Source organism: Phalangium opilio, unplaced genomic scaffold, assembly GCF_054372755.1.
Source record: "Phalangium opilio isolate 3A_F unplaced genomic scaffold, DU_Popi_V2 ptg000352l_1, whole genome shotgun sequence".
Lineage (NCBI taxonomy): Eukaryota > Metazoa > Arthropoda > Arachnida > Opiliones > Phalangiidae > Phalangium > Phalangium opilio.
Window position 1 is genome coordinate 9,316,179 of NW_028324228.1, and position 16,582 is coordinate 9,332,760.

At 33.5% G+C, this 16,582-nt stretch overlaps 24 non-coding genes across 24 annotated transcripts; all 24 read right to left on the minus strand.

The window, feature by feature from the left end:
* Positions 1–10,399: 10,399 nt before the first annotated feature.
* Positions 10,400–10,471, minus strand: TRNAW-CCA (transfer RNA tryptophan (anticodon CCA)). The gene has a single exon. It is a non-coding gene; the product is annotated as a tRNA-Trp (tRNA).
* A 63-nt stretch (positions 10,472–10,534) lies between these two features.
* On the minus strand, positions 10,535–10,606 carry TRNAW-CCA (transfer RNA tryptophan (anticodon CCA)). The gene has a single exon. It is a non-coding gene; the product is annotated as a tRNA-Trp (tRNA).
* A 343-nt stretch (positions 10,607–10,949) lies between these two features.
* Positions 10,950–11,021, minus strand: TRNAW-CCA (transfer RNA tryptophan (anticodon CCA)). The gene has a single exon. It is a non-coding gene; the product is annotated as a tRNA-Trp (tRNA).
* A 63-nt stretch (positions 11,022–11,084) lies between these two features.
* TRNAW-CCA (transfer RNA tryptophan (anticodon CCA)) lies at positions 11,085–11,156 on the minus strand. The gene has a single exon. It is a non-coding gene; the product is annotated as a tRNA-Trp (tRNA).
* Positions 11,157–11,634: 478 nt separating this feature from the next.
* On the minus strand, positions 11,635–11,706 carry TRNAW-CCA (transfer RNA tryptophan (anticodon CCA)). The gene has a single exon. It is a non-coding gene; the product is annotated as a tRNA-Trp (tRNA).
* Positions 11,707–11,772: 66 nt separating this feature from the next.
* On the minus strand, positions 11,773–11,844 carry TRNAW-CCA (transfer RNA tryptophan (anticodon CCA)). Its single transcript has one exon. It is a non-coding gene; the product is annotated as a tRNA-Trp (tRNA).
* A 204-nt stretch (positions 11,845–12,048) lies between these two features.
* TRNAW-CCA (transfer RNA tryptophan (anticodon CCA)) lies at positions 12,049–12,120 on the minus strand. Its single transcript has one exon. It is a non-coding gene; the product is annotated as a tRNA-Trp (tRNA).
* A 63-nt stretch (positions 12,121–12,183) lies between these two features.
* TRNAW-CCA (transfer RNA tryptophan (anticodon CCA)) lies at positions 12,184–12,255 on the minus strand. Its single transcript has one exon. It is a non-coding gene; the product is annotated as a tRNA-Trp (tRNA).
* Positions 12,256–12,457: 202 nt separating this feature from the next.
* TRNAW-CCA (transfer RNA tryptophan (anticodon CCA)) lies at positions 12,458–12,529 on the minus strand. Its single transcript has one exon. It is a non-coding gene; the product is annotated as a tRNA-Trp (tRNA).
* Positions 12,530–12,592: 63 nt separating this feature from the next.
* On the minus strand, positions 12,593–12,664 carry TRNAW-CCA (transfer RNA tryptophan (anticodon CCA)). The gene has a single exon. It is a non-coding gene; the product is annotated as a tRNA-Trp (tRNA).
* A 67-nt stretch (positions 12,665–12,731) lies between these two features.
* On the minus strand, positions 12,732–12,803 carry TRNAW-CCA (transfer RNA tryptophan (anticodon CCA)). The gene has a single exon. It is a non-coding gene; the product is annotated as a tRNA-Trp (tRNA).
* A 205-nt stretch (positions 12,804–13,008) lies between these two features.
* Positions 13,009–13,080, minus strand: TRNAW-CCA (transfer RNA tryptophan (anticodon CCA)). The gene has a single exon. It is a non-coding gene; the product is annotated as a tRNA-Trp (tRNA).
* A 66-nt stretch (positions 13,081–13,146) lies between these two features.
* TRNAW-CCA (transfer RNA tryptophan (anticodon CCA)) lies at positions 13,147–13,218 on the minus strand. Its single transcript has one exon. It is a non-coding gene; the product is annotated as a tRNA-Trp (tRNA).
* A 339-nt stretch (positions 13,219–13,557) lies between these two features.
* TRNAW-CCA (transfer RNA tryptophan (anticodon CCA)) lies at positions 13,558–13,629 on the minus strand. Its single transcript has one exon. It is a non-coding gene; the product is annotated as a tRNA-Trp (tRNA).
* A 67-nt stretch (positions 13,630–13,696) lies between these two features.
* TRNAW-CCA (transfer RNA tryptophan (anticodon CCA)) lies at positions 13,697–13,768 on the minus strand. The gene has a single exon. It is a non-coding gene; the product is annotated as a tRNA-Trp (tRNA).
* A 482-nt stretch (positions 13,769–14,250) lies between these two features.
* On the minus strand, positions 14,251–14,322 carry TRNAW-CCA (transfer RNA tryptophan (anticodon CCA)). Its single transcript has one exon. It is a non-coding gene; the product is annotated as a tRNA-Trp (tRNA).
* Positions 14,323–14,942: 620 nt separating this feature from the next.
* Positions 14,943–15,014, minus strand: TRNAW-CCA (transfer RNA tryptophan (anticodon CCA)). The gene has a single exon. It is a non-coding gene; the product is annotated as a tRNA-Trp (tRNA).
* Positions 15,015–15,355: 341 nt separating this feature from the next.
* TRNAW-CCA (transfer RNA tryptophan (anticodon CCA)) lies at positions 15,356–15,427 on the minus strand. The gene has a single exon. It is a non-coding gene; the product is annotated as a tRNA-Trp (tRNA).
* A 63-nt stretch (positions 15,428–15,490) lies between these two features.
* TRNAW-CCA (transfer RNA tryptophan (anticodon CCA)) lies at positions 15,491–15,562 on the minus strand. Its single transcript has one exon. It is a non-coding gene; the product is annotated as a tRNA-Trp (tRNA).
* A 202-nt stretch (positions 15,563–15,764) lies between these two features.
* On the minus strand, positions 15,765–15,836 carry TRNAW-CCA (transfer RNA tryptophan (anticodon CCA)). The gene has a single exon. It is a non-coding gene; the product is annotated as a tRNA-Trp (tRNA).
* Positions 15,837–15,899: 63 nt separating this feature from the next.
* On the minus strand, positions 15,900–15,971 carry TRNAW-CCA (transfer RNA tryptophan (anticodon CCA)). Its single transcript has one exon. It is a non-coding gene; the product is annotated as a tRNA-Trp (tRNA).
* A 206-nt stretch (positions 15,972–16,177) lies between these two features.
* TRNAW-CCA (transfer RNA tryptophan (anticodon CCA)) lies at positions 16,178–16,249 on the minus strand. The gene has a single exon. It is a non-coding gene; the product is annotated as a tRNA-Trp (tRNA).
* Positions 16,250–16,312: 63 nt separating this feature from the next.
* TRNAW-CCA (transfer RNA tryptophan (anticodon CCA)) lies at positions 16,313–16,384 on the minus strand. The gene has a single exon. It is a non-coding gene; the product is annotated as a tRNA-Trp (tRNA).
* A 67-nt stretch (positions 16,385–16,451) lies between these two features.
* Positions 16,452–16,523, minus strand: TRNAW-CCA (transfer RNA tryptophan (anticodon CCA)). The gene has a single exon. It is a non-coding gene; the product is annotated as a tRNA-Trp (tRNA).
* Positions 16,524–16,582: the final 59 nt, after the last annotated feature.

Here is a 16,582-nt window from a genome sequence, read left to right on the forward strand (position 1 = left end):
GACAAAGTTTTGACCGAATTCAGCTTAATTACGTATAAAATACTCATTAAAAGTGATTTCATCTCGATTGATCAATAAATAAAAATGTACCTCGATTTATAATAACATTTTCAAAATCGACGTTTCTCGACCAGAGAAGCACATTTTGAGTTTTTTTTCACTATTTTCAAATATAACCAATGAAACCATTATTTTTGTACTTTTTGCTTTAATTCAAGCAAATGTAACGATATTCATTCAAAAAACTTCAAATTCAATTTTCAATAAGAAATCGTTGTCACGGATTTTGTATCTTGAAGAAAAAAACATGCGATTTTTTCGGTACACTTTTTAATGCATTTTTTCTGGACAAAGTTTTGACCCAATTCAGCTTAATTACCTATAAAATACTCATTAAAAGTGATTTCATCTCGATTGATCAATAAATAAAAATGTACCTCGATTTATAATAACATTTTCAAAATCGACGTTTCTCGACCAGAGAAGCACATTTTGAGAATTTTTTCACTATTTTCAAATATAATTACTGAAACCATAGTTTTTGTACTTTTTGCTTTAATTCAAGCAAATGTAACGATATTCATTCAAAAAACTGTTCAAATTCAATTTTATATAAGAAATCGTTGTCACGGATTTTGTATCTTGAAGAAAAAAAACATGCGATTTTTTCGGTACACTTTTTAATGCATTTTCTTCTGGACATATTTTTGACCCAATTCAGCTTAATTACCTATAAAATACTCATTAAAAGTGATTTCATCTCGATTGATCAATAAATAAATATGTACCTCGATTTTTAATAACATTTTCAAAATCGACGTTTCTCGACCAGAGAAGCACATTTTGAGAATTTTTTCACTATTTTCAAATATAATCACTGAAACCATTATTTTTGTACTTTTTGCTTTAATCCAAGCAAATATAACGACATTCATTCAAAAAACTGTTAAAATTCAATTTTCAATAAGAAATCGTGTTCACGGATTTTGTATCTTGATGAAAAAAAACATGCAATTTTTTCGGTACACTTTTGAATGCATTTTTTTCTGGACAAATTTTTGACCGAATTTAGCTTAAATACTTATAAAATACTCATTAAAAGTGATTTCATCTCGATTGATCATGAATAAAAATGTACCTCGTTATTAGTACCATTTTCAAAATCGACGTTTCTCGACCAGAAAAGCACATTTTGAGTTTTTTTTCACTATTTTCAAATATAACCAATGAAACCATTATTTTTGTACTTTTTGCTTTAATTCAAGCAAATGTAACGATATTCATTCAAAAAACTTCAAATTCAATTTTCAATAAGAAATCGTTGTCACGGATTTTGTATCTTGAAGAAACAAAACATGCGATTTTTTCGGTACACTTTTTAATGCATTTTTTCTGGACAAAGTTTTGACCCAATTCAGCTTAATTACCTATAAAATACTCATTAAAAGTGATTTCATCTCGATTGATCAATAAATAAAAATGTACCTCGATTTTTAATAACATTTTCAAAATCGACGTTTCTCGACCAGAGAAGCACATTTTGAGAATTTTTTCACTATTTTCAAATATAATCACTGAAACCATTATTTTTGTACTTTTTGCTTTAATCCAAGCAAATATAACGACATTCATTCAAAAAACTGTTAAAATTCAATTTTCAATAAGAAATCGTGTTCACGGATTTTGTATCTTGAAGAAAAAAAACATGCGATTTTTTCGGTACACTTTTTAATGCATTTTTTTCAGGACAAAGTTTTGACCGAATTCAGCTTAATTACGTATAAAATACTCATTAAAAGTGATTTCATCTCGATTGATCAATAAATAAAAATGTACCTCGATTTATAATAACATTTTCAAAATCGACGTTTCTCGACCAGAGAAGCACATTTTGAGAATTTTTTCACTATTTTCAAATATAATTACTGAAACCATAGTTTTTGTACTTTTTGCTTTAATTCAAGCAAATGTAACGATATTCATTCAAAAAACTGTTCAAATTCAATTTTATATAAGAAATCGTTGTCACGGATTTTGTATCTTGAAGAAAAAAAACATGCGATTTTTTCGGTACACTTTTTAATGCATTATTTTCTGGACATATTTATGACCCAATTCAGCTTAATTACCTATAAAATACTCATTAAAAGTGATTTCATCTCGATTGATCAATAAATAAAAATGTACCTCGATTTTTAATAACATTTTCAAAATCGACGTTTCTCGTCCAGAGAAGCACATTTTGAGAATGTTTTCACTATTTTCAAATATAACCAATGAAACCATTATTTTTGTACTTTTTGCTTTAATTCAAGCAAATGTAACGATATTCATTCAAAAAACTGTTCAAATTCAATTTTCAATAAGAAATCGTTGTCACGGATTTTGTATCCTGAAGAAAAAAAACATGCGATTTTTTCGGTACACTTTTTAATGCATTATTTTCTGGACATATTTATGACCCAATTCAGCTTAATTACCTATAAAATACTCATTAAAAGTGATTTCATCTCGATTGATCAATAAATAAATATGTACCTCGATTTTTAATAACATTTTCAAAATCGACGTTTCTCGACCAGAGAAGCACATTTTGAGAATTTTTTCACTATTTTCAAATATAATCACTGAAACCATTATTTTTGTACTTTTTGCTTTAATCCAAGCAAATATAACGTCATTCATTCAAAAAACTGTTAAAATTCAATTTTCAATAAGAAATCGTGTTCACGGATTTTGTATCTTGATGAAAAAAAACATGCAATTTTTTCGGTACACTTTTGAATGCATTTTTTTCTGGACAAATTTTTGACCGAATTTAGCTTAAATACTTATAAAATACTCATTAAAAGTGATTTCATCTCGATTGATCATAAATAAAAATGTACCTCGTTATTAGTACCATTTTCAAAATCGACGTTTCTCGACCAGAAAAGCACATTTTGAGTTTTTTTTCACTATTTTCAAATATAACCAATGAAACCATTATTTTTGTACTTTTTGCTTTAATTCAAGCAAATGTAACGATATTCATTCAAAAAACTTCAAATTCAATTTTCAATAAGAAATCGTTGTCACGGATTTTGTATCTTGAAGAAAAAAAACATGCGATTTTTTCGGTACACTTTTTAATGCATTTTTTCTGGACAAAGTTTTGACCCAATTCAGCTTAATTACCTATAAAATACTCATTAAAAGTGATTTCATCTCGATTGATCAATAAATAAAAATGTACCTCGATTTTTAATAACATTTTGAAAATCGACGTTTCTCGACCAGAGAAGCACATTTTGAGAATTTTTTCACTATTTTCAAATATAATCACTGAAACCATTTTTTTTGTACTTTTTGCTTTAATCCAAGCAAATATAACGACATTCATTCAAAAAACTGTTAAAATTCAATTTTCAATAAGAAATCGTGTTCACGGATTTTGTATCTTGAAGAAAAAAAACATGCGATTTTTTCGGTACAATTTTTAATGCATTTTTTTCTGGACAAAGTTTTGACCGAATTCAGCTTAATTACGTATAAAATACTCATTAAAAGTGATTTCATCTCGATTGATCAATAAATAAAAATGTACCTCGATTTTTAATAACATTTTCAAAATCGACGTTTCTCGACCAGAAAAGCATATTTTGAGTTTTTTTTTCACTATTTTCAAATATAACCAATGAAACCATTATTTTTGTAATTTTTGCTTTAATTCAAGCAAATGTAACGATATTCATTCAAAAAACTGTTCAAATTCAATTTTCAATAAGAAATCGTTGTCACGGATTTTGTATCTTGAAGAAAAAAAACATGCGATTTTTTCGGTACACTTTTTAATGCATTTTTTTCTGGACAAAGTTTTGACCGAATTCAGCTTAATTACGCATAAAATACTCATTAAAAGTGATTTCATCTCGATTGATCAATAAATAAAAATGTACCTCGATTTTTAATAACATTTTCAAAATCGACGTTTCTCGACCAGAGAAGCACATTTTGAGAATTTTTTCACTATTTTCAAATATAATCACTGAAACCATTATTTTTGTACTTTTTGCTTTAATTCAAGCAAATGTAACGATATTCATTCAAAAAACTGTTCAAATTCAATTTTCAATAAGAAATCGTTTTCACGGATTTTGTATCTTGAAGAAAAAAAACATGCGATTTTTTCGGTACACTTTTGAATGCATTTCTTTCTGGGCAAATTTTTGACCGAATTTAGCTTAAATACTTATAAAATACTCATTAAAAGTGATTTCATCTCGATTGATCATAAATAAAAATGTACCTCGATTATTAGTACCATTTTCAAAATCGACGTTTCTCGACCAGAGAAGCACATTTTGAGAATTTTTTCACTATTCAAAGTTTCAAAGTTTCAAAGTTTATTTTGGCATAGTTAATACAAAAGCTCATGAGGAGGGACCAAGTCTTCAAGCGACTTATTGCCCTCCTTAAATTTCTGAAGATTAACGTCAATTGTACAACAAAATGATATAAAGAATATTAAAAGAGAATAACCATAAAAAATAATATAAATTAAAATTTAAATAAAGTTTTGCAAATACATTTCTTAAGATTAACGTCAATTGTACAACAAAATGATATAAAGAATATTAAAAGAGAATAACCATAAAAAAATAATATAAATTAAAATTTAAATATAGTTTTGCAAATACATGAATATAGTTTAATATCTTCTGTAAAGCATGACTTTTTTACTTCGTTTGATATAGAATATAAACGAGTTATGTTTTTCTTTAAATAAAACAATCAAAATCAGGAATAAATAAATAGATAAATAAAAAATAAATAAATAAATAGATTAAAGATGGCTACACACTGCCATTAAGTATATGAATTTTAAGTTTTTTTTTAACTAAAGCGAAGGATTTGGTATCACATATAAGTAAATAAATTTGGTTGTATTGTTTTACTCCTACATAAAAGATTGAGTTTAGCTTTTTTCAAATATAATCACTGAAACCATTATTTTTGTACTTTTTGCTTTAATTCAAACAAATGTAACGATATTCATTCAAAAAACTGTTCAAATTCAATTTTCAATAAGAAATCGTTGTCACGGATTTTGTATCTTGAAGAAAAAAAACATGCGATTTTTTAAGTACACTTTTTAATGCCTTTTCTTATGGACATATTTTTGACCGAATTCAGCTTAATTTCCTATAAAATACTCATTAAAAGTGATTTCATCTCGATTGATCAATAAATAAAAATGTACCTCGATTTTTAATAACATTTTCAAAATCGACGTTTCTCGACCAGAGAAGCACATTTTGAGAATTTTTTCACTATTTTCAAATATAATCACTGAAACCATTATTTTTGTACTTTTTGCTTTAATTCAAGCAAATGTAACGATATTCATTCAAAAAACTGTTCAAATTCAATTTTCAATAAGAAATCGTTGTCACGGATTTTGTATCCTGAAGAAAAAAACATGCGGTTTATTCGGTACACTTTTTAATGCATTATTTTCTGGACATATTTATGACCCAATTCAGCTTAATTACCTATAAAATACTCATTAAAAGTGATTTCATCTCGATTGATCAATAAATAAAAATGTACCTCGATTTTTAATAACATTTTCAAAATCGACGTTTCTCGACCAGAGAAGCACATTTTGAGAATTTTTTCACTATTTTCAAATATAATCACTGAAACCATTATTTTTGTACTTTTTGCTTTAATCCAAGCAAATATAACGACATTCATTCAAAAAACTGTTAAAATTCAATTTTCAATAAGAAATCGTGTTCACGGATTTCGTATCTTGATGAAAAAAAACATGCGATTTTTTAAGTACACTTTTTAAAGCCTTTTCTTCTGGACATATTTTTGACCGAATTCAGCTTAATTTCCTATAAAATACTCATTAAAAGTGATTTCATCTCGATTGATCAATAAATAAAAATGTACCTCGATTTTTAATAACATTTTCAAAATCGACGTTTCTCGACCAGAGAAGCACATTTAGAGAATTTTTTCACTATTTTCAAATATAATCACTGAAACCATTATTTTTGTACTTTTTGCTTTAATTCAAGCAAATGTAACGATATTCATTCAAAAAACTGTTCAAATTCAATTTTCAATAAGAAATCGTTGTCACGGATTTTGTATCCTGAAGAAAAAAAACATGCGATTTATTCGGTACACTTTTTAATGCATTATTTTCTGGACATATTTATGACCCAATTCAGCTTAATTACCTATAAAATACTCATTAAAAGCGATTTCATCTCGATTGATCAATAAATAAAAATGTACTTCGATTTTTAATAACATTTTCAAAATCGACGTTTCTCGACCAGAGAAGCACATTTTGAGAATTTTTTCACTATTTTCAAATATAATCACTGAAACCATTATTTTTGTACTTTTTGCTTTAATCCAAGCAAATATAACGACATTCATTCAAAAAACTGTTCAAATTCAATTTTCAATAAGAAATCGTGTTCACGGATTTCGTATCTTGATGAAAAAAAACATGCGATTTTTTCGGTACACTTTTGAATGCATTTTTTTCTGGACAAATTTTTGACCGAATTTAGCTTAAATACTTATAAAATACTCATTAAAAGTGATTTCATCTCGATTGATCATAAATAAAAATGTACCTCGATTATTAGTACCATTTTCAAAATCGACGTTTCTCGACCAGAAAAGCACATTTTGAGTTTTTTTTCACTATTTTCAAATATAACCAATGAAACCATTATTTTTGTACTTTTTGCTTTAATCCAAGCAAATATAACGACATTCATTCAAAAAACTGTTCAAATTCAATTTTCAATAAGAAATCGTGTTCACGGATTTCGTATCTTGATGAAAAAAAACATGCGATTTTTTCGGTACACTTTTGAATGCATTTTTTTCTGGACAAATTTTTGACCGAATTTAGCTTAAATACTTATAAAATACTCATTAAAAGTGATTTCATCTCGATTGATCATAAATAAAAATGTACCTCGATTATTAGTACCATTTTCAAAATCGACGTTTCTCGACCAGAAAAGCACATTTTGAGTTTTTTTTCACTATTTTCAAATATAACCAATGAAACCATTATTTTTGTACTTTTTGCTTTAATTCAAGCAAATGTAACGATATTCATTCAAAAAACTTCAAATTCAATTTTCAATAAGAAATCGTTGTCACGGATTTTGTATCTTGAAGAATAAAAACATGCGATTTTTCGGTACACTTTTTAATGCATTTTTTCTGGACAAAGTTTTGACCCAATTCAGCTTAATTACCTATAAAATACTCATTAAAAGTGATTTCATCTCGATTGATCAATAAATAAAAATGTACCTCGATTTTTAATAACATTTTGAAAATCGACGTTTCTCGACCAGAGAAGCACATTTTGAGAATTTTTTCACTATTTTCAAATATAATCACTGAAACCATTATTTTTGTACTTTTTGCTTTAATCCAAGCAAATATAACGACATTCATTCAAAAAACTGTTAAAATTCAATTTTCAATAAGAAATCGTGTTCACGGATTTCGTATCTTGATGAAAAAAAACATGCGATTTTTTAAGTACACTTTTTAAAGCCTTTTCTTCTGGACATATTTTTGACCGAATTCAGCTTAATTTCCTATAAAATACTCATTAAAAGTGATTTCATCTCGATTGATCAATAAATAAAAATGTACCTCGATTTTTAATAACATTTTCAAAATCGACGTTTCTCGACCAGAGAAGCACATTTTGAGAATTTTTTCACTATTTTCAAATATAATCACTGAAACCATTATTTTTGTACTTTTTGCTTTAATTCAAGCAAATGTAACGATATTCTTTCAAAAAACTGTTCAAATTCAATTTTCAATAAGAAATCGTTGTCACGGATTTTGTATCCTGAAGAAAAAAAACATGCGATTTATTCGGTACACTTTTTAATGCATTATTTTCTGGACATATTTATGACCCAATTCAGCTTAATTACCTATAAAATACTCATTAAAAGCGATTTCATCTCGATTGATCAATAAATAAAAATGTACTTCGATTTTTAATAACATTTTCAAAATCGACGTTTCTCGACCAGAGAAGCACATTTTGAGAATTTTTTCACTATTTTCAAATATAATCACTGAAACCATTATTTTTGTACTTTTTGCTTTAATCCAAGCAAATATAACGACATTCATTCAAAAAACTGTTCAAATTCAATTTTCAATAAGAAATCGTGTTCACGGATTTCGTATCTTGATGAAAAAAAACATGCGATTTTTTCGGTACACTTTTGAATGCATTTTTTTCTGGACAAATTTTTGACCGAATTTAGCTTAAATACTTATAAAATACTCATTAAAAGTGATTTCATCTCGATTGATCATAAATAAAAATGTACCTCGATTATTAGTACCATTTTCAAAATCGACGTTTCTCGACCAGAAAAGCACATTTTGAGTTTTTTTTCACTATTTTCAAATATAACCAATGAAACCATTATTTTTGTACTTTTTGCTTTAATCCAAGCAAATATAACGACATTCATTCAAAAAACTGTTCAAATTCAATTTTCAATAAGAAATCGTGTTCACGGATTTCGTATCTTGATGAAAAAAAACATGCGATTTTTTCGGTACACTTTTGAATGCATTTTTTTCTGGACAAATTTTTGACCGAATTTAGCTTAAATACTTATAAAATACTCATTAAAAGTGATTTCATCTCGATTGATCAATAAATAAAAATGTACCTCGATTTTTAATAACATTTTGAAAATCGACGTTTCTCGACCAGAGAAGCACATTTTGAGAATTTTTTCACTATTTTCAAATATAATCACTGAAACCATTATTTTTGTACTTTTTGCTTTAATCCAAGCAAATACAACGACATTCATTCAAAAAACTGTTAAAATTCAATTTTCAATAAGAAATCGTGTTCACGGATTTTGTATCTTGAAGAAAAAAAACATGCGATTTTTTCGGTACAATTTTTAATGCATTTTTTTCTGGACAAAGTTTTGACCGAATTCAGCTTAATTACGTATAAAATACTCATTAAAAGTGATTTCATCTCGATTGATCAATAAATAAAAATGTACCTCGATTTATAATAACATTTTCAAAATCGACGTTTCTCGACCAGAGAAGCACATTTTGAGAATTTTTTCACTATTTTCAAATATAATTACTGAAACCATAGTTTTTGTACTTTTTGCTTTAATTCAAGCAAATGTAACGATATTCATTCAAAAAACTGTTCAAATTCAATTTTATATAAGAAATCGTTGTCACGGATTTTGTATCTTGAAGAAAAACAACATGCGATTTTTTCGGTACACTTTTTAATGCATTATTTTCTGGACATATTTATGACCCAATTCAGCTTAATTACCTATAAAATACTCATTAAAAGTGATTTCATCTCGATTGATCAATAAATAAAAATGTACCTCGATTTTTAATAACATTTTCAAAATCGACGTTTCTCGACCAGAGAAGCACATTTTGAGAATTTTTTCACTATTTTCAAATATAATCACTGAAACCATTATTTTTGTACTTTTTGCTTTAATTCAAGCAAATGTAACGATATTCATTCAAAAAACTGTTCAAATTCAATTTTCAATAAGAAATCGTTGTCACGGATTTTGTATTGGTTTAATTGGTAGAATTTTAAAAACAACTTAAAAACTGATTTTTATTATTTCTTTGACCCGGACATGATTCGAACACGCAGCCTTCTGATCTGGAGTCAGACGCGCTACTATTGCGCCACCGAGTCCCCTTTACGAAGGTTTAATTGGTAGAATTTCTATAAACAACGTAAAAACTAAATTTTATTATTTGTTTGACCCGGACGTGATTGGAACACGCAGCCTTCTGTTCTGGAGTCAGACGTGCTACCATTGCGCCACCAAGCCCCCTTTACGAAGGTTTAATTGGTAGAATTTTAAAAACAACTTAAAAACTGATTTTTATTATGTCTTTGACCCGGACGTGATTCGAACACGCAGCCTTCTGATCTGGTTTCAGAAGCGCTACCATTGCGCCACCGAGCCCCCTGAACGAAGGTTAAATTGGTAGAATTTCTATAAACAACGGAAAAACTAAATTTTATTATTTGTTTGACCCGGACGTGATTCGAACACGCGGCCTTCTGATCTGGAGTCAGACGTGCTACCATTGCACCAAAGAGCCCCCCTTACGAAGGTTTAATTGGTAGAATTTTAAAAACAACTTAAAAACTGACTTTTATTCTTTCTTTGACCCGGACGTGATTCCAACACGCAGCCTTCTGACCTGGAGTCAGAAGCGCTACTATTGCGCCACCGAGTCCCCTTTACGAAGGTTTAATTGGTAGAATTCTAAAAACAACTTAAAAACTAAGTTTTAATTATTTCTTTGACCCAGACGTGATTCGAACACGCAGCCTTCTGATCTGGTGTCAGACGCGCTACCATTGCGCCACCGAGCCCCCTGACGGTTCAATTGGTAGAATTTCTATAAACAACGTAAAAACTAACCTTTATTATTTGTTTGACCCGGACGTGATTCGAACACGCAGCCTTCTGATCTGGAGTCAGACGCGCTACCATTGCGCCACCGAGTCCCCTTTACGAAGGTTTAATTGGTAGAATTTTAAAAACAACTTAAAAACTGATTTTTATTATTTCTTTGACCCGAACGTGATGCCAACACGCAGCCTTCTGATCTGGAGTCAGACGCGCTACTATTGCGCCACCGAGTCCCCTTTACGAAGTTTAATTGGTAGAATTCTATAAACAACATAAAAACTAAGTTTTAATTATTTCTTTGACCCAGACCTGATTCGAACACGCAGCCTTCTGAACTGGTGTCAGACGCACTACCATTGCGCCACCGAGCCCCCTTTACGAAGGTTTAATTGGTAGAATTCTAAAAACAACTTAAAAACTAAGTTTTAATTATTTCTTTGACCCAGACGTGATTCGAACACGCAGCCTTCTGATCTGGTGTCAGACGCGCTACCATTGCGCCACCGAGCCCCCTGACGGTTCAATTGGTAGAATTTCTATAAACAACGTAAAAACTAACCTTTATTATTTGTTTGACCCGGACGTGATTCGAACACGCAGCCTTCTGATCTGGAGTCAGACGCGCTACCATTGCGCCACCGAGTCCCCTTTACGAAGGTTTAATTGGTAGAATTTCTATAAACAACGTAAAAACTGATTTTTATTATTTCTTTGACCCGGACGTGATTCCAACACGCAGCCTTCTGATCTGGAGTCAGACGCGCTACTATTGCGCCACCGAGCCCCCTGACGGTTTAAATGGTAGAATTTCTATAAACAACGTAAAAACTAAATTTTATTATTTGTTTGGCCCGGACGTGATTTGAACACGCAGCCTTCTGTTCTGGAGTCAGACGCGCTTTCATTGCGCCACCGAGCCCCCGTTACGAAGGTTTAATTGGTAGAATTTTAAAAACAACTTAAAAACTGATTTTTATTATTTCTTTGACCCGAACGTGATGCCAACACGCAGCCTTCTGATCTGGAGTCAGACGCGCTACTATTGCGCCACCGAGTCCCCTTTACGACGGTTTAATTGGTAGAATTCTAAAAACAACTTAAAAACTGACTTTTATTCTTTCTTTGACCCGGACGTGATTCGAACACGCAGCCTTCTGATCTGGAGTCAGACGCGCTACTATTGCGCCACCGAGCCCCGTTTACGAAGGTTTAATTGGTAGAATTCTAAAAACAACTTAAAAACTGACTTTTATTCTTTCTTTGACCCGGACGTGATTCGAACACGCAGCCTTCTGATCTGGAGTCAGACGCGCTACTATTGCGCCACCGAGTCCCCTTTACGACGGTTTAATTGGTAGAATTCTAAAAACAAATTAAAAGCTGATTTTTATTATTTCTTGGACCCGGACGTGATATTAACACGCAGCCTTCTGATCTGGAGTCAGACGCGCTACTATTGCGCCACCGAGCCCCCTTTACGAAGTTTAATTGGTAGAATTCTATAAACAACTTAAAAACTAAGTTTTAATTATTTCTTTGACCCAGACGTGATTCGAACACGCAGCCTTCTGATCTGGTGTCAGACGCGCTACCATTGCGCCACCGAGCCCCCTGACGGTTTAATTCGTAGAATTTCTATACACAACGTAAAAACTAACCTTTATTATTTGTTTGACCCGGACGTGATTCGAACACGCAGCCTTCTGTTCTGGAGTCAGACGCGCTACCATTGCGCCACCGAGCCCCTTTACGAAGTTTAATTGGTAGAATTTTAAAAACAACTTAAAAACTGATTTTTATTATTTCTTTGACCCGGACGTGATTCCAACACGCAGCCTTCTGAACTGGAGTCAGACGCGCTACTATTGCGCCACCGAGCCCCCTTTACGAAGTTTAATTGGTAGAATTCTATAAACAACTTAAAAACTAAGTTTTAATTATTTCTTTGACCCAGACGTGATTCGAACACGCAGCCATCTGATCTGGTGTCAGACGCGCTACCATTGCGCCACCGAGCCCCCTGACGGTTTAATTGGTAGAATTTCTATAAACAACGTAAAAAATAACCTTTATTATTTGTTTGACCCGGACGTGATTCGAACACGCAGCCTTCTGATCTGGAGTCAGACGCGCTACCATTGCGCCACCGAGTCCCCTTTACGAAGGTTTAATTGGTAGAATTTCTAAAAACAACTTAAAAACTGACTTTTATTCTTTCTTTGACCCGGACGTGATTCGAACACGCAGCCTTCTGATCTGGAGTCAGACGCGCTACTATTGCGCCACCGAGCCCCGTTTACGAAGGTTTAATTGGTAGAATTCTAAAAACAACTTAAAAACTGACTTTTATTCTTTCTTTGACCCGGACGTGATTCGAACACGCAGCCTTCTGATCTGGTTTCAGAAGCACTACCATTGCGCCACCGAGCCCCCTGAACGAAGGTTAAATTGGTAGAATTTCTATAAACAACGGAAAAACTAAATTTTATTATTTGTTTGACCCGGACGAGATTCGAACACGCAGCCTTCTGATCTGGAGTCAGACGCGCTACCATTGCGCCACCGAGCCCCCTTTACGAAGGTTTAATTGGTAGAATTTTAAAAACCACTTAAAAACTGATTTTTATTATTTCTTTGACCCGGACGTGATTCCAACACGCAGCCTTCTGATCTGGAGTCAGACGCGCTACCATTGCGCCACCGAGTCCCCTTTACGAAGGTTTAATTGGTAGAATTCTAAAAACAACTTAAAAACTGACTTTTATTCTTTCTTTGACCCGGACGTGATTCCAACACGCAGCCTTCTGATCTGGAGTCAGAAGCGCTACTATTGCGCCACCGAGCTCCCGTTACGAAGTTTAATTGGTAGAATTCTATAAACAACATAAAAACTAAGTTTTAATTATTTCTTTGACCCAGACCTGATTCGAACACGCAGCCTTCTGATCTGGTGTCAGACGCACTACCATTGCGCCACCGAGCCCCCTGACGGTTTAATTGGTAGAATTTCTATAAACAACTTAAAAACTAACCTTTATTATTTGTTTGACCCGGACGTGATTCGAACACGCAGCCTTCTGATCTGGAGTCAGACGCGCTACCATTGCGCCACCGAGTCCCCTTTACGAAGGTTTAATTGGTAGAATTTCTATAAACAACGTAAAAACTAAATTTTATTATTTGTTTGACCCGGACGTGATTCGAACACGCAGCCTTCTGATCTGGAGTCAGACGCGCTACCATTGCGCCACCGAGTCCCCTTTACGAAGGTTTAATTGGTAGAATTTCTATAAACAACGTAAAAACTAAATTTTATTATTTGTTTGACCCGGACGTGATTCGAACACGCAGCCTTCTGTTCTGGAGTCAGACGCTCTACCATTGCGCCACCGAGCCCCCATTTCGAAGGTTTCATTGGTAGAATTTTAAAAACAACTTAAAAACTGATTTTTATTATTTCTTTGACCCGGACGTGATTCCAACACAAAGCCTTCTGATCTGGAGTCAGATGCGCTACCATTGCACCACCGAGCCCCCCTTACGAAGGTTTAATTGGTAGAATTTTAAAAACAACTTAAAAACTGATTTTTATTATTTCTTTGACCCGGACGTGATTCAAACACGCAGCCTTCTGATCTGGTTTCAGAAGCGCTACCATTGCGCCACCGAGCCCCCTGAACGAAGGTTAAATTGGTAGAATTTCTATAAACAACGGAAAAACTAAATTTTATGATTTGTTTGACCCGGACGTGATTCGAACACGCAGCCTTCTGATCTGGAGTCAGACGCGCTACCACTGCGCCACCGAGCCCCCTTTACGAAGGTTTAATTGGTAGAATTTTAAAAACAACTTAAAAACTGACTTTTATTCTTTCTTTGACCCGGACGTGATTCCAACACGCAGCCTTCTGATCTGGAGTCAGAAGCGCTACTATTGCGCCACCGAGCTCCCGTTACGAAGTTTAATTGGTAGAATTCTATAAACAACATAAAAACTAAGTTTTAATTATTTCTTTGACACGAACGTGATTCCAACACGCAGCCTTCTGATCTGGAGTCAGACGCGCTACTATTGCGCCACCGAGTCCCCTTTACGAAGGTTTAATTGGTAGAATTCTAAAAACAACTTAAAAACTGACTTTTATTCTTTCTTTGACCCGGACGTGATTCGAACACGCAGCCTTCTGATCTGGTTTCAGAAGCGCTGCCATTGCGCCACCGAGCCTCCTGAACGAAGGTTAAATTGGTAGAATTTCTATAAACAACGGAAAAACTAAATTTTATTATTTGTTTGACCCGGACGTGATTCGAACACGCAGCCTTCTGATCTGGTTTCAGAAGCGCTACCATTGCGCCACCGAGCCCCCTGAACGAAGGTTAAATTGGTAGAATTTCTATAAACAACGGAAAAACTAAATTTTATTATTTGTTTGACCCGGACGTGATTCGAACACGCAGCCTTCTGATCTGGAGTCAGACGCGCTACCACTGCGCCACCGAGCCCCCTTTACGAAGGTTTAATTGGTAGAATTTTAAAAAGAACTTAAAAACTGACTTTTATTCTTTCTTTGACCCGGACGTGATTCCAACACGCAGCCTTCTGATCTGGAGTCAGAAGCGCTACTATTGCGCCACCGAGCTCCCGTTACGAAGTTTAATTGGTAGAATTCTATAAACAAATTAAAAGCTGATTTTTATTATTTCTTGGACCCGGACGTGATATTAACACGCAGCCTTCTGATCTGGAGTCAGACGCGCTACTATTGCGCCACCGAGCCCCCTTTACGAAGTTTAATTGGTAGAATTCTATAAACAACTTAAAAACTAAGTTTTAATTATTTCTTTGACCCAGACGTGATTCGAACACGCAGCCTTCTGATCTGGTGTCAGACGCGCTACCATTGCGCCACCGAGCCCCCTGACGGTTTAATTCGTAGAATTTCTATACACAACGTAAAAACTAACCTTTATTATTTGTTTGACCCGGACGTGATTCGAACACGCAGCCTTCTGTTCTGGAGTCAGACGCGCTACCATTGCGCCACCGAGCCCCTTTACGAAGTTTAATTGGTAGAATTTTAAAAACAACTTAAAAACTGATTTTTATTATTTCTTTGACCCGGACGTGATTCCAACACGCAGCCTTCTGAACTGGAGTCAGACGCGCTACTATTGCGCCACCGAGCCCCCTTTACGAAGTTTAATTGGTAGAATTCTATAAACAACTTAAAAACTAAGTTTTAATTATTTCTTTGACCCAGACGTGATTCGAACACGCAGCCTTCTGATCTGGTGTCAGACGCGCTACCATTGCGCCACCGAGCCCCCTGACGGTTTAATTGGTAGAATTTCTATAAACAACGTAAAAAATAACCTTTATTATTTGTTTGACCCGGACGTGATTCGAACACGCAGCCTTCTGATCTGGAGTCAGACGCGCTACCATTGCGCCACCGAGTCCCCTTTACGAAGGTTTAATTGGTAGAATTTCTATAAACAACGTAAAAACTAAATTTTATTATTTGTTTGACCCGGACGTGATTCGAACACGCAGCCGTCCGTTCTGGAGTCAGACGCGCTACCATTAAGCCACCGAGCCCCCATTACGAAGGTTTTATTGGTAGAATTTTAAAAACAACTTAAAAACTAAGTTTTAATTATTTCTTTGACCCAGACGTGATTCGAACACGCAGCCTTCTGATCTGGTGTCAGACGCGCTACCATTGCGCCACCGAGCCCCCTGACGGTTTAATTGGTAGAATTTCTATACACAACGTAAAAACTAACCTTTATTATTTGTTTGACCCGGACGTGATTCGAACACGCAGCCTTCTGTTCTGGAGTCAGACGCGCTACCATTGCGCCACCGAGTCCCCTTTTCGAAGCTTTAATTGGTAGAATTTCTATAAACAACGTAAAAACTAAATTTTATTATTTGTTTGACCCGGACGTGATTCGAACACGCAGCCTTCTGTTCTGGAGTCAGACGCGCTACCATTGCGCCACCGAGCCCCCATTACGAAGGTTTTATTGGTAGAATTTTAAAAACAACTTAAAAACTGATTTTTATT